Source organism: Uloborus diversus, unplaced genomic scaffold (genome assembly GCF_026930045.1).
Source record: "Uloborus diversus isolate 005 unplaced genomic scaffold, Udiv.v.3.1 scaffold_12, whole genome shotgun sequence".
Taxonomy (NCBI): Eukaryota; Metazoa; Arthropoda; class Arachnida; order Araneae; family Uloboridae; genus Uloborus; species Uloborus diversus.
The window spans coordinates 5875274-5892499 of record NW_026557876.1 but is presented as its reverse complement, the minus strand read 5'-3'; positions in this window follow the sequence as shown (position 1 = coordinate 5892499).

Here is a 17226-nt window from a genome sequence, read left to right as displayed (position 1 = left end):
TTTAATTTGTTTTTAATAAATATTTTAAGAAATAGTTTTGCTTCTACTCTTTATTTAGGCAAGATATTGTATTTTGCAACGAGTAGTCTGACTCTTGAATAACAACTTGATCCCCAAAAGCTGAGAAACTACTAAGTAATTTCATGCCTTGCATGAAAGAAAATCTAAGAGCCTTAACCTGCATTCCTTTGTTAATGCTTTTAAAAATTGCTACTAAAAGGCATTGCTGAAAAAGTACAATTTCAGTTTTAAGGTTGTAGGCTCATGCTTAGAAAAACTTAAGTATACTCTTATTTTTCTGTTATTTCTACTGTTTTTACTGATGTGGTTATTGTTTTATTGAAGATGTCATTTATAGGTATATTATGGTGATTTATGTATAATTAGTAAAATATATTTAATGATTATTTTGTATTTATTGGAATTTGAGGTTGACTTTTTTTACTGTAAGAAAGCTTTATTTTTACTATTTTATTTTCTGACAAAAAAATATGTTGGGCAGAAATTATTTCTGAAATTTGTGCTGCAAAAAGCCATCATATTTACAAAACGTGAAAGATTTTAACCGTCTTATTTAATCCTATTTTATTTATTATTATTTATTAAATTTTAATTATTTACTTAATTTTTTTTTCATTTAAGAATTTTAGAAAAAGGCCAATTTTCTTTCAATATTGGGTTAAAAAGTTTATTTTCTCCTTTTTTTAAAGGGCTTTTTCTTAATATTTCATTGTACTTTAAGTACGTAAATAGAAAGCACTGTTTCACATGAATGAAATCGGGAAAATGCTTGAGCTTCATGTATCTTGAACACAAATGCATCTGATGTATGAAATTGCATGCTTGTGCCGAGCAATAGTACAAAACCTTCTTACTTAATAACATCAACCGCAATTATGATGAATATGTTTTGAAAGAAGTGTAAAAACTCTTTATTTATAAATTATTGTATCTAAAAAAAAAATGACATATTGACGCCTCATAGCAATTCTCATATCGTCATCAATTAGGGCGACGATATAGAACCGTTACTACTGAATGTTCAGGGCCGATATTCGTGAACGTAACGGAAGTGGCAAGTTTTTACGTAGTTCGACGTCGGTGAAAATATAGTTCTATGTAGTTTTTGAAACTTTTTCTACGTCGATCGGTTTTTAGAACTGTTATTTCTGAATATTCAGGACCGTTATTCCTGTATGTTCAGGGCCGATATTCGTGAACGTAACGGAAGTGGCAAGTTTTTACGTAGTTCGACGTCGGTTAAAATATAGTTCTATGTAGTTTTTGAAAATTTTTCTATGTCGATCGGTTTTAGAACCGTTATTTCTGAATATTCAGGACCGTTATTCCTGAATGTTCATGGCCGATATTCGTGAACGTAACGGAAGTGGCAAGTTTTTAAGTAGTTCGACGTCGGGGAAAATATAGTTCTATATTGTTTTTGAAAGTTTTTCTACGTCGTTCGGTTTTTTGTGCTACTAGGGTAACGGATAGGGACATCTCATTTCTGGATCAGGAATTGAAGCTTGAGGGCTGGGAGGCACTGGAGCATCACCACAGGGACTGGCATCTCGGGAAAGGCAAGCAGAGGGCACAGCATCAGCATTCGGACTCTGATGGGGCGACAGGACAGGCAGCTCAGCATCCAGTCGATCGACACTCACTTCAGGTGAAGGTGGTCGCAACACGGGTATGTCAACAGGCTCATCAGGAACAGGGAGTTGATACGGTTGAGGCGAATCAGGACGCTGAACAACATCATCGTTTGACAACTGATTTTCTTGAAGATAAGGAAGACGTTTCTGGACCTTGATCAATCGGTTGATGTGTATCTTTTTCAGAGGTGCCGCTTTATTATTCAGTTCTTGAATGAGCACAAGAACAGGAGATACTATACGTTTACAAAAGAAAGGTCCACTAAATGATGGACGAAACTTATTTTTCGACTTAAGATACAGCCAGTCGCCTGCGTTGATCTTTCGAGATTTACAATTGGAATTTTGGGTCTCATTTTGTGCCAACTTCTTACTTACAGAATTCTGGTAAACCTCCCGATAAACAAATTGCAATTGCTCTAAAAGTTTGTGCAATTCAAAAGCTGAATCCAAAGATGGATTAATATTAAAATTAACAATGTCTGTAATTAATGATAATTCTCGACCGAAATGAACTAAATTAGGAGAGAATTCAGTAGTTGAATGTGTGGACGCGTTATAACAGGCTTTATGAACATCAACAGCATAATCAAAATCAAGACCTGATGCTAGCAAAGCTTTAATCGAAGTTTTAATGGATAAATTCACTCTCTCACTCAGAGTGTTAGCTTGGGCATTAGCCGACGTAGTGTGCCTTAACTGAATATTAAAAAGCTGATTAAATTTAGCAAATAGTTCAAAATTGAACTGACGACCAAGATCTGTCAAAACTAATTCAGGTCTACCAAACAAAGTGACGTATTTAAAGAAAGACTTAGCAACTGACACAGCCGTTATATTATTCAAAATATACAACTCTAAGTGTCTCGAAAAGGCATCAATGACAGTTAAGATATATTTGTTATTGCCGAGAGGTCCAACGATGTCGAGTGTCACTAGTTGATTGCATTTAACAGGTGAAAAGGTTTCCTGAAAGGGTGCTTTGTTTATACGATGAGGCTTTGCCTGAATGCACTTGGTACAACTAGCACAGTAATTTAAGCAGTCAACATACATTCTCTCCCAATAAACATTTTTAGTTAGAAATGCATAAGTCTTATTTATGCCAAGATGTGAATGATGAGCAATACTTAAAACTTTAGCTTTTAAAGAATCAGGAATGACAATTTTCAAATTTTCCTGATCATCATTAGATGAATTACTTTTGCACATCATTAAAACCAAAGTTTCAGGATGGATACAAAATTTGTTATGTTTTTCAAGAGCAACTCTATTAAGAATATTATTATAAATGACAGATAATTTAGGATCTTTTAATTGCTCTTTTAAAATTGTCGACTGAGTTACTTGCAACAAAGGATCTTTCTCCTTTTCTCCAACATCAATTAAACTCAACACATTAACACAATGTTGTAAAAGTGTACCAGAATTCTGTACATTATCAACAAAATTAACATTTTGATCAGAACCATCAGTGTTTACACAATTCCCAGTATTATCCTCATACACTTCAACAATTTCCGGTAAAACTTCCCCCTTATCGGAAGTTGTGTCAACCACAGGGTTAATTCGATTATCACGTAACAAAGAAGGATCTGATACTATATCAACTTGATGATTTGTAAGGTCTGTGCGAGAGAGCATGTCAGCAAATAAATTTTTTTCACCAGCCAAATGTAAGAAGGATTAATTGTATTCAGATAAAGTCATTAGCCACCGAGTAGTTAAAGATGCAGGAGACGAGTTTTTACTGTAAAATTTCAGACTTTTGGCATCACATAATAAAAAGATGTGGCGATTAAATATGTATGACTTGAATGCTTCGAGAGTCTTCACAATTGCCATCAATTCTAGCTTTATAGCAGGATACCTTGTTTCAGCTGGAGAAAGCAATTTCGAAAAGAAAGAAATTGGGATAAACAGACCATCCCTCTTTTGCAAGAGCACACCACTTATTGCCAGTCCACTTGCATCTGTGTTCACATAGAATTTCTCATTCCAATTCGGTTGAACAATATATGGATTCTTGAAAAACACTTCTTGCAATTTTTGAAAACATTCATTTACTTCATCTGTCCATTTAAAAACTGCTTTAGGATGGGTCAACTGATTCAGTGGATGAATCAAATCAGAAAATTTGTATATGAGTGTTCTGTAATATGAGCAAATACCAATGAAACGCTTCAGCTGCTTCTTTGTTTTTGGTGGAGGAAAGGAAGTAATTTTCACAATATTTGACGAGATTGGCAAGACTTTATGTTAAGAAATCTGGAATCCCAGGTAATCTATTTTGTCCATGAAAAAATGACATTTCCTCGGTGACAGAGTCAAGTTAAAGTCTTTAAGGACTGAAAACAGTTTCTGAAGCTTAACCTTCATCTCATCAAAGGTTCTGGAAGCTACAATCAAATCATCTTGATAACTAAAGATTCCATCCATGTTTGTTTGTTCACAAACAGTGTCAGAATAATGTTGTTGTATGCTCGCTCCACTGGCCACGCCAAAAGGAATTCTGTGAAAAGCGTAGGTACCCCAAGGTGTAGTGAAGGAAAATTTGTCTCGGTACTCTTCTGGTAAATCAATTTGATGATAGGCAGCATGTAAGTCCAAAGTTGAAAAATATTTGTATTCTGATAATGAGTTGATCAGGGAATGGATCTTCGGAAGCGGGTAAGATGAATGAACAATTATGGCATTTAAAAGTCTTAAGTCTAAGGCCAATCTGTACTTTTGTACACCTGATCCGTCATCTTTTTTCTTCACCAGGAGACAGGGGCAACCATAGTTAGATAAATTCCTAGAAATCACGTTAGCCTCTTGTAACTGATTTAATTGATTTTTAGCTTCTTCTTGAAGACTCTGAGGTATGGGGAAAGGAAGCGCCTTAATTGGATAATCATGAGTGAATTGAAAATCAACTCTGATTCTGTCTGAATGACCGAGAGAGTTCAAAGAACTTGAAAAACACTGTGTATTTTCTTTCAACAAATTTTGCATGTCAGACAGTTGATTATCCTTTAAATGAGCCAAATTAAAATTTTCCAAGTTAAATTCTTTTTCCCTGAGTTGCACAACTTCATTAGATGCCTGAATAAAGTTCAGTGAATGCTCATTATTTTTATTCTCAATCTCCTGAATATGGTCAATTTGACTCAAGTGCCCCAAAGTCATGTTTTTATTGAGATGAACTTTTTGAGAAGAATGATTCTCAACGTATAAATAAAAAGAATTTTTCTTGCACAGCTGCCCATTCGGATCCTCATCAATAGAAATTATCGACTCTTCAATTTTAACTGAATTTACCGAATCACAAATTGTAAACAAAAAATGTGATTTGTTGTCTAACTTCCCATGAGCAAAAACTTTAATGAGAGCAGTTTGTTTTGGTTCAACAAACTGTTTAGAAAAAACCTGAACTCTATTCATTGCTTCCAAACTGGGAGATGTGTAAGCACTACAATTATTACACAAGTTCACATTGTTGTCAAGTTCATGAGGGCTCCTCAACAAAGGAAATTTGTTACCGTCATAAAATAATACATTCTCTTTAGGTAGAATATACATGTTATGTTTAGTTAAGAAATCATAACCAAGAATTCCCACAAATGGAGAATTATCTCTAATATTCATAATGTAGAAAGAATGACGAAAGAAATTACTTTGAATTTTAAATGAGAATTCTACACATGAAATAAAATCTACACTGGAATTCACAGTGGATACAGTTATTCGTCTTCCTAAATTTTTGATTTTGACAATTTGTTTAATTTTCTGGACAACATCATCACTCAAAATGCTAAGACTAGCTCCAGAATCAATTAAAAAAGGAAAAAACAAATTAGAAATTTGAACTTTGACTAATGGCAACTTATTTGACAAGTCCTCATGATGTGAACTTTGTAATCTTACATTTACCAGAGCTGCAGGAATAAATTCCTGAGCTTCAACCGACAATGATGACTTATTTTTCACAGGAGAAGTTTGAGTTGCAAGAGTTTTGCCAATTTTAATGACACCGGTGGATTTTTGAACAGGTCTCGAGTAAGTATGACCACTAGAGCGAGTCAGATCTGACACATTACCACCACGAGTAGAATTATTTTGGCCAGAAGGATTTACATTATGAAAATTTGGCACCGAGTTATTGAAAATAGGTGGTTGTGGTACAAAAGGAATATTATGAGGTGTAAAAGACATATTATTTTGAGAAAAATTATGAAAACCAGGTGGAGGAGGTACAGGAAAATCAACACCACAATTATGATACAAATCATTAGAGTTCATGTTAGCATTTTGTGTGGCATTTATGACATTGCTTTGATTTACAGTACACAAGGAACTCATGTCCTTTGCATCATGTACCATACGAACATTTGAATTACCACCTGGACAAGGATTAACAACATTTTTGTCTTTGTTTGGACAAAAATTATAACTGTAATTAGGCAAAAACTCTGCAGTATGGTGAACTGGCTGTGGAAAGTGAAATCTGGGCTCTGGGTTTTGTACCAACAGACTTCTATTTTGAATTTGATGATCAGAGGTTACCACTGGTGCACAATTTTGAAAAGACAAAATTTTTTCTGATGCCTGTGTGTCAGATTCATTGTTTGAATACACAAAAGATGTTTGGGAAGCATTAACACACTTAATGGGAGAATACTGTGTACCCATATCATTGTATTGAATTTTATCTTTTATAATTCTCGAAAAACTCAGACAGTTCACCTGATGATTTCTGAACCTGTTATTAAACCTCTGATTTTGACGATAATTATCATTTCTGAAATTATATCTAATAGCTCTAGAATTCGATTGATTATCAGTATTAGAAAAATTTCCCGACACAGGTCTTTCAAAATAATCAGAACGGCCCAAGGGCTCAAAATTTGAATTATGAGATTGGCTGAAAAAATTGTTTCGACCATGAGAAATATTAGACCTAAGTCGTCGATTTTGAAATCGAGCACTGTTGTTCATTTGTTTTAAATACACAAAACATCTTTCTTGCACATGACCAGCTTTACCACAAAATCTGCACAACAGTTTTCTGAATTGACGGTTTTGAGGAAATTGTCTTGACGACACCTCAAATTGTTTAGATTCACATGCAGAATTACTAGGAATAGTGTCCAAATGCTCCTGAGAAGCAAACAATTTTTGTTTTGGATAACCATCATTTTGTTTAGCTTTAGACTGAACACCCCTTTTATTTTGATCCAGTTGCAATTCTAGCGAAACAATTTTTTCCTGTAGTGCCAAAACATGTTCATCAGAAAATTGAGGATTCTCATAAGATTTAACATCATCTTTCAATTTTTGCAATTCCTCAATTTTTTTTACAGCCAAGTCAAATGACTTGATGTCAAGTTCTAGAATTTTGACTCTAAAGTCTGACGGAATGGTAGACAACAATTTCTGGTACATTATTTCATTTTGAAATTCAGGATTCTTAATTTTGAAAACACTAGTGGTAATTAATTTTATTCTATGAGCCAAATTCAAAATTGACTCTGATTGTTCCATGTTAATGGAGTGAAAGTCCTTCATAGAATAAGTATTAACCACCGGCTTAAAAAATGATAACAATGCATCAGTTACTTTTGTAACTGAGTCAGAATACCTTAAATCTGGTGTCTCTAAAATATATTTAAGTGCTGCTCCTGACAATTTACTTTTAATGTACAAGACACCTTTTTTTTCAGACCACGAATTAACACTAATTATATCTTTAACCTGCTCTACAAAATATTGTGTTTCAGTGGGATCTCCACTAAAATTAGCAACATTGAGCATGAATGGGGATCTGCCAGAACTGAAAGTTCTACAAGATGCAGCATTTTGAGGGGTTTGTGTCACACTAGCATTATCAACAGTGTTGGACACGGCTGACAAAGTTGGGTCAACCTGACGGGTTTTTCTTTTAGCAGGCATGGTCAAAGAAAAATTAATGCACAACCAGAAATTTCACTTGACTTAGAATGACAAAAATTTCAAAGAAACAATTTTTCAACAGTAGATGTACAAGCAAACAATTTCCACTGAGTGTTAGAGTTCATTCCCATAATATCAAGTGTCACAAATTTATTTATTTTTTTTTTTATGAGCTCGGTTTCACAAGAAAAAGAACTGGCACAACGCCAAAGATGGGACTGGTCACGCACCAAAAATGTCGCGTAGTTGCGTGGGGAAGGCCGGGGAACAGGCTAAGAAAATCATTCAAAGAACTTGTGTTCGGCTCGTGAATCCGTATAGTGGTGAGCGTTTAAATAAACAAAGACATTTCAGCATAAACCAGGAACGGTGAATTCACCCCGCGACAAAGTGAATTCACTATTAGTTTGATTTGACAGCTTGATCATCCGATCTTATTGTTATGGGAGAACTCCAACTCCGAAATGATATGAACATAGATTACGAGAGCACATGAAAAAAATGGAGAAGTTGGCATTACAAACATGAACTGAGACCGAAATATTTACGAAGCGTACTCACGTACATTTGAAGTTCTCATGCCGGGTAACGGAAAGCTGAAAGTCCAAACGAAGAATAATCCATGAGAGTTCGTGAACATAACCGATTTATTGTCCCACTTTTTCACATTACAAACGGGAAGCATGGTCAGCACAAACGCACAAAACAGTGGCAGAACAGACATGTGGTCACAGCATATTAAACATCATGGCACAGCAGTAAAACACAATGCGAAACAATCACTCATCAAATACAGGCACACCGAACTAAAGGACCGCTTAGGAGCCATACTCGGCCGAGCGAATCGGGCCAAGAACCCTTCGCTCTTCAACACGGCGTTCCGATGCAAGCAAAAAATATGATCTCTCTCTAAAAAACGTTGCGTGGCCTTTTTATCAACATTTCATGGAAGCTTCTAGAACAAAAATTACATCATCCAAATAACCGACTCGAAGCGGTTCCCTGTCCAATACAAATCATTTCAAAACCAAAACTTTCTTGCGGTTGGCTAAAAGTTCAGTGACCTCAGAAATGCGAATCAATGACGTCATCATAAACTTTCCAGCACGCGCAGAGAAAGGATTCAGCAAACGGCTCTCGATCGGCGCCGGAAATCGAAACAAAAAGAAACTGAATGAATGTGGATTACACCACAAGCATAGTTTGTGCTTATCATTAATTCATTTGCAGTGCTGGCCAAATTATTAGACTAAGACTGTTTTAAAAGTAAATTCTTTACTGATTACTCTTAACTATAGACACATTAACGAACAGTGAAATAATTATCTAATATTTAGTTTGATTTCTCTTGTTCTTGATGAGCATTTTAAGTCTTTTTGGTATACTTTTCACAAGGTTTACACCAGTTCTTGACTTTTTAAAAAAGGAATTAAAAAATTGTTTATACTCACTATTATATATACCCACATACACATACGCACTAATTACCTAAAACTAACTTTAAATATAACAGAACACACTAATAAAAAGAATTAGTGAACTGTTTAAGCTGATGTTCCTGGTAGGTAGATAAACAAAGATCATAAACAAAGCAGACAGTGCTGCCACCAGCAAGCATTAAATTACGCTAAAATAAGGTAATAATCAGTGCACAGCATGTACTGTATTTTAACAGTAAAATAAAAAGTATTTTAGTACAAATAGTGTACAAAAAAACAAAAAAAATCTCTTTAGTCTAATAATTTGGCCAGCACTGTACGTGAAATAAATGTGTATGCATCCTCGTTCTTAAGATGTGAAATTATCGTTTTCGTACACATACTAATAATGCCGCACAGCGCAACCTGACTGACTAATACAGTGGCTCAATTGATAGAGGGCTGTGCTTCAAATCCATCAGACCCCGGATCGAGTCCCGGTCCGGCCAAGATGTTTCAGGCGTTCATCTATCTATACATATAATAAAACAAGATGTTTGTGTGTGTGTGTGTGTGTGTGTGTGTTTGTGGCGCGCATCCTGGGAAAACGGCAAGGCCTAGAAAGCTGAAATTTGGTACACAGGTGCAGTTTTTGCTGAAAATGTGCACCTCGGGCTTCGATTTTTGATATTTTAATTAGAAAAAAAGTTATTTAATGTTTTATGTTATTTTTAGCACTTTTTAGTACTTTTGACCTCACAGATCCCGAACCAATCGCGCAAGACGGATATTTTTTGTACTATTGTGTAGGAAATTTAATTTTAAATATGATGAATGAAAAAATTTTGAAGATAGAGCAATTTTTGTATTTTTTATAGATTTTTGAAAAAACCTTTATTTTACATTTTTTTCTGGGTTTAGTTTTCTTCGAAACCTATCCTGCGGCAAGTATTGAACCCTCAATTCTAAAATTTTAGTTGGTAATAGTAAAAACATTCCGCCCCCTTCAGAAGCAAAAAGTTTTGAAAAATACGCAATAGTTTTTTTTTACAATTTTTTTAATGCAGGACACAACGCGAGCTGTTCGCTTGCCGGCTGAGTTCCTAACTTACCTCATCACGTGATCCAACTGAAATCGTTTGCCTTCTCTTCACCTTTTTTTTTTTTTTTTTTTTGCAGACTATTTTGATTAAATAAATAAAGCAAGCGATTTTTTGCATGATCTGTGTTTTTGTTACGGATTGGCGGTTAGATTAGGTAGATACAGAGATGGAGATTGAGTGGAAAAAATGTTTTTTTTTTTTCGAATTAATACTTACATAAATAAAAAAGAGTGTTAATTACTGTCAGAGGTAGATAGGCATAGATCGTATAGACAGACAGACAGATAGATAGACAAATATAGAGGTCGATATAGTAGATGGACAGCAAGAAAGAGACATGCCCGTCATTTAAAAAACTTCAACGGGGTGTCGATCCTCCCCCCCCCACACACACATCATGACTTTGAAAAAACAATGCTTTTACATAAAAGTGAGAGTGCTTTTTGTTATTTTTTGACAAAATTTGCATGAAGAGTACACCGTTTGTGTCTCCCCTCCCCTCCTTAAAAGTATTTCAAACGACGGAACTGAAGATAGGTCTAGAAAATATTTTATTCAAACTACTAATGATATAGATAGATATAGATTGATTGATATCGCCACGAAATTTATTTAAGCAGCTGCCGAAGGCGGCAACATTGGCGTAAAAAGGCAAATGATAATGTTGGTATATAAAGAAAAACATTGATTAATACCGTCGCTAAATTGTCTAAGCAGCCGCCGTAGGCGGCAACCCTGGTGCAAAAAGGCGAATGGCGTAAAAAGGTGGACCAGCTGGTCGCCGAAGGCGGCTAGTACATATAATAAAATAAGATGTTTGTGTGTGTGTGTGTGGCGCGCTTCCTGGGAAAACGGTAAGGGCTAGAAAGATGAAATTTGGTATACAGTTGCAGTTTTTGCCGAAGATGTGCACCTCGGGCTTCGATTTTTGAAATTTTAATTAGAAAAAAAGTCATTTAATGCTTTATGTGTTTTTTTGTACTTTTTAGTACGTTTTACCTCACAGACCCCGAACAAATCGCACCACACAAATATTTTTTGTACTATAGTATAGGAAATTTAATTTTAAATATAATGAATGAAAAAATTTTGAAGATAGAGCAGTTTTTGAATTTTTTATGAATTTTTGAAAAAACCTTTAATTTGCAGCTTTTCATGGGTTTTATTTTTTTCTAATATCATCCTGCGAGAAGTATCAAAGCCTCATTTCTAAAATTTAAGTTGGTAATAGTAAAAACATTTCGTCCTCTTCAGAAGAAAAAAGTTCTTAAAAATAAGCAATAGTTTTTTTTTTACAATTTTGTTAATGCTGAACACATCATGTCTTTCCACGCATCGGTCGAAAAAAGGTTCTTCATTCCTTTATGCCTCTGACGTCACTACTTGGATTTCGATTCGATATTTACGACGGAATCTTAATCGCAAACAATGTTAATCTTTTTTTTTACTATATAGCTTACTTCTACATTTTATTACGTAATGACCACGTGTTTTTCCGGCAGCTGTAGGTGTCTGTATGTATTGCTTTTTTTCTTTCCTTTTTTTGTTTCATTTAGGGATTGCATTTTTTTCTTTTTCCACTCCTCCTCCCCTCAAGCTGGACGTTTTGCTGTACCTATATTACGTTACATTTCATAGTTGTGCGCATTTAATTCAATAAAAGCAGCGAGATTTTTTTTTTCTTTGTCAGACGATACTTTTTGCACACTACGGGGAATTTTGAAGATAACTTTTTTTTTTGCTCTACTTAAATAAAAAAGCGGTTTTTTGAGTGATCTTTTTTTTATTAGGAAATAGGCGGGGATGTTAAAATAAATAGAGATAGATAAGAAAATTTAGAGATGGATCGTAAAGGTAGATAGCAGCCGAAGGCGGCAATCTTAGCGTAAAAATGGCACAAAAAAGAGATAGTGATGGATTGATTAATGATGCTGCCAAATTTATTTAAACAGCCGCCGAAGGCGGCAAACTTGAATTAAAAAGGTAAATGACAAGGTATATGAGCCGTAGGTGGCTGCTTGCACAGAAAGGCGAATGGCGTTAGAAGGCGAACCAGCTGGTCGCCGCAGGCGGCTAGTTGTTTATAAACTACGAGAACACTAAACAAGGCTTGAAATGGGTTGGTTATACGCACGTGCATCAACGGATGATCTGTTGATTTACCGGCAGTTGTACTCAACGCAGTACACGCAACTACAGACAACGAGAAAGAAAGAAAGCGAGAAGAGCGAATGAGCGTCTTTTCGTCACACAAAACAACTGCGTCACTTCCGTCATACAGAACTTTGCCCAACAAAATTTCAAAGCCCTCTCATACAGGGGTACACCCCTAAATATCGGAAAGACCCTCCCCCAAAATGAGATAAACAAAACACCCCCCTAAAAAATTCAGTGGCGCCTTCTGCGCCATGCCCCCCCCCCCCCGGTGGGCACCGCTACTCTCATAAAAAGTTTCTCACTTCGAAAAATTCCGAATTGAGGCAAAAGTTTGGTTTGTATGTAATCATTGATTTTCTCAAATTATTTTCACGACATGAAACATTCAAAGAAAGTAAATTAACTAATTTTAGAAAAAATACTTCTCAAAATATCTCTAAGTGTTTATTGTAAATCTAACAACGCTGGTTGGGGAAAGTGAGACCCCTTTTTAGATCAGTTCGTGTTTGAAGCCCGGTGAAAAGTTTTCAAACAAATTTTTTTTGAAACTTTTTCACTTATTTTATTTTGGATTTCACTTATAAACAAAAGTCCATTATTATTTTCTAAAGTAATGCTTTATATATTCTTAACGCAGTGGTATTTAAAATTGAAAACCGAGCTGATGTGTGCATCACATGACTTCCTTTTACTCCAATTTAATGTCATTTTCCCATTATTGGCAATTTTAATGTGATTACATAGTTTACTCTCTAAATATCAACAACAGTGGCCAAACTGAAACCAAATTTAAAAAATTATTTAAAAAAAAAAGAAAAAAGAAAGGAAAAATAAAATAAAAATTAATTTGAATTTTGACATCTGGAATTCAAATTATGTTTTTCGCAATTACGAGTGTGTGTGTATGTAGGCGTGTGAGTTTGTGTCTGTGTGCAGGTATGAGTGTGTGGGTAGTTGTGCGTATGAGTGTTTGTGGTAGGGGGGGGATGTGTATGTAGGCATATGTGTATGTGTATGTAGGCATATGTGTATGTAGGCATATGTGTTTGTGTCTGTGTGCAGGCATGAATGTGTGGGTAGTTATGTTTGTGTGTGTGTATGTGTGTGTGTGTAGTTGTGTATGTATGCGTGTGTGTGTGTAGTTGTGTATGTATGCGTGTGTGTGTGTAGGATATGGATGCAACCTGGAGATGGTTTTCGCTAGAGGAGCAGCATCCTGAGGAGCCGGTCGACGGTGATGCTGCAGAGGGTGGCGGTGGGAAAATAAAAAGATAGGACATCAAAACAGTCAAATGAGAACAATAAGCAATCGTGATTGCTCGAAAAAAAAAAAAAAAAAAAAAAAAAAAAAAAAGAAAGAAAGAAAGCGGAAAAAAAAAGCAGTAAACGAAAAACAAATACAGTGTGCAAGTCAAGAACAGTAACTACAAATTTTTCATTCTTTTGCATTTTCGTCCGCTATTGCACGTTATCTTTATTGTACAAGCTCGCTTATTTAGTTTCCGCTGAAAAAAAGGGTAGAAAAAACGTCTAATTCCAACATTTTTGCACACTTTAGGCTACAAGGGCAAGGTTTTTTTTTTTTTTTTAGGCTACAAGGCTAATAAATGGACTTTCTCATTTAGACCGTAATTCCAGGCTTAGAAGGCTAAAAATGTACAGTCTTGAGCAAAGAAGAGACCGAGGGGACATGATTCAGTTGTTTAAATTTATTAAAACGAAAGATGTTACGGGGCTGAAGTTTAGCACTGAAAACAGGACAAGGGGTCATTGTTTTAAGCTATTTAAATCTCAAGCTAACATGGATATTAGGAAAAATTATTATTTTAGCAGGGTAGTGGAACCTCGGAACAGCTTACCGGAAGAGGTGGTCATGAGCAAGGTAGTAGATAGTTTTGAGAGGGCCATTGATCTTCACTGGGGATTGTAAATTGGCTAGAACCAGTCTAGCTGGGCCCAGAGCCTGTTGCTGGTCGTCACTTTTGCATTTCTATTTGTATTTTCCTATTGTTCGTATTGAATCCACCACACATTTCTTCAAATATCTCGAAAACTCATTTCTGCAGATACTACCGTTTACCTGAACACGGCAGTATAGTCCTGCAAAAGTAAAAGGAGGACGATACTATCCAATTCCAAAGAATGAACTTTATCAATATGCCGTTATGAAACACTTGACTCACTATCTACCAATAACGAAACGAATCACATCCTGAATGCTAACATTGATGTAAGGCTTATTATATCTGGTTGAAGTTGTCTTTTGCACTAAATACGTCCCACTTGCCAAAACGTTCGCTTAATATTACTCTTCACCCTTCATTTAAATCAACTTTTGAAAATTAGGGTAAAAATTTGATTGCTAGTTGTAGCCATCCTTAATTTTCGTTAAAATATTATGTGGCGGAATTCTGTCAAAGACATCAAGAGTTCTGCTAATAAAACACGGCCACTACTTTGTTATAATAATAAATATGTGCCAATTCTGGACAAACTGCACAAAAAGATTTTGTGATGACTTATTTATATTCCTTCGTGATTTATAACCTCTAAATATGTTTACACTAGAGTCGATACATGAAAATGAAAACTACGTTTTTTTTTACGTCAGACATTTACGTCAGGGGTTTTCATTTAGGGATTCTTAGGCACGCTATATAGATAGGCCGATGCATCAGCTTAAGTTTAACCATTTTGGATCGGATTTTTCATTGTTGAGCCTGCTAGGGTTACCGCAGCAAAGTTTCGGATTTCGCCAAATTTGTCGAAAATAATATTTTATTTCATAAACAATTCACGTGCCGCTAATAATTGATCACAGTGAACTATCACCAAACGCGATAACTGGCTAGAAAAGAAAACCACTCAAACACGCGCTCCGATCCAAAATATCTAATCTTGAGCTGATGCGTCGGCTCGTATATATAGGGGCCCAAGGGATTCTGGTTTACACAGGCGCGTAACTAAAATGAAATTAGTGGGCATTCTTGCACATCCTCTCGCGAAACTCTGAAATTTTTCTTGTTTGACCATAAAAAAGAACCAAGCTTTATTTCTCTTTTTTTTTCTTCCAATGAGTATATATATTTTTTAAAAATCCTTAAGGTTTATGTACACACTTGAAATCGGGAAAATCGACCAAAATATCAATTTTGTTTTTATTGTTTAAAAATAATCCCCAACTTTTAGCTTTCAAACGATGGCAAGATGTCGTCGATATTTGGGCCATTTCTGGAGTTACTGGGGTTTTCGTTGAGTTACTGTCATTGAAAATTTTAGTTTCGGTATCTGAACCAAATGTAAACAAACACAATTTTCTAGAAGTTTATTTGAATATTTATGTTTTATTAAAAAAATATTTATTTGCAATATATTTTATTTTATTTTTGTTGTTTTGCAACGATGTTGAACTGATTTTAGTTGGCTTGTTTACGCTGATTTAAACAGCGTGTGCGAAATTTTGCTCTTTTTTTGGTTTATAAAATTTTGTTTTGCGAAACCGGCAGTTTGTTTTTAATCACTAGCGCAGCCAGAAATACCTTCTGAAGGGGTTTTTTGATCGAAAATACCTTCTGGAGGGTTTTTTTTTTTGATAAAAAAACCTTCTGGAGGGGTTTTTGATCAAAAATACCTTTTGAAAGAGATTTTTTGATCAAAAATACCTTCTGAAGATTTGCTTTTTTGTTGATCAAAACAGCCCTTTCATATGCATAAATAACTGCTGTGTTAGAATTTGCATTTATGTTAAAACCAATGGCTCTGGAGAATGTCCCCCCCCCCCCCCCACCCTTTCTTCGCTGCGCCACTAGTTTTGATCGAAAATAGGCAAGTGTGGATATCAGCATGAATTTAAAGTTTTGAGACGAATGGGGATGAATCCAGGACATTTTATGGTTAAATGGGTAAAAATAGGGACCTCTACTAAGGATTTCCGGACGTTTTCGACAGTCGACGCCTCTTCAAAAGCAAAGAAGAAGGTTGTTGCGAGGCATCAAAAAGAAAAAAGGTAAAAAAAATTGAAAAAGAAGGACCTAGCTATGTTCTCGGAGGCTTCTAATACTGCAAATAATGCTCTTTTTTCATATTTAGTTTATGTAAAATTCTGAAAACCTGTTTCCATTCAAACTCAATTTCTGAAGAATCACATTTTTGCCATATGTTGCTTTCTTCCAAACATGATTACGCAAAAGCGAATTAATCTATCATCATTATTTGGAAACCACTATGATCTATAAAATTAAGTGAATGTGGTCTGTTTCAATCAAAGCTATTAATTGAAAAGTAAATTTTTAGTGGACTTTTGAAAGCAAAATTGCGGGGAAAAGCTTGATTTTTTTTTTTTTGTCATTCATTAATCAAAATATCATTTAAAAAAAAACTATTTTTTTAGCTTCTTGATGGAGACAGACAGCATAAAGAACCATAGTAGAAATGTGTTTTAAAAAAATTGTGTGTCTAATCTGCTTATTAGCTCTTTAAATCTTAATTGGTTAATTACTAATTAATATTTTTAATTTTATTTTGCTGAAACGATAGTAACTATGCACCATTGACCTACTGTAAAAAGACAGAATTTTAAAGTGAAAAATTAAAAAAAAATCCGTGTACGTACGTAAAAAAAGTGTGTACGTACACCTTCCTTGAGTTCGACGAACCTCACCGGTCGACCGGTAAGTAACCAGTTACTTACCGCAGCGTTCTATGATCAACCGGTTACCATTCTAAGTGGTTGATTGGTTGATTGGACCACGTGATCATTATCTGTCACGTGATTAACTAACCGGTCGTGCGTCGAACTTAAGCCTTATAAAAGGGGTCCAACGCATGTGTATTGGAGAGGAGAAGCTCGCTCCTTTCATCTGAACATTGCGCCTTCGTGCCTAATGAAATGAAATGGCAAGTTCAGCGCGGCATCTTTCGCCAAGTTGTTGAGATCGCATGCATTCGTGATTGATTATT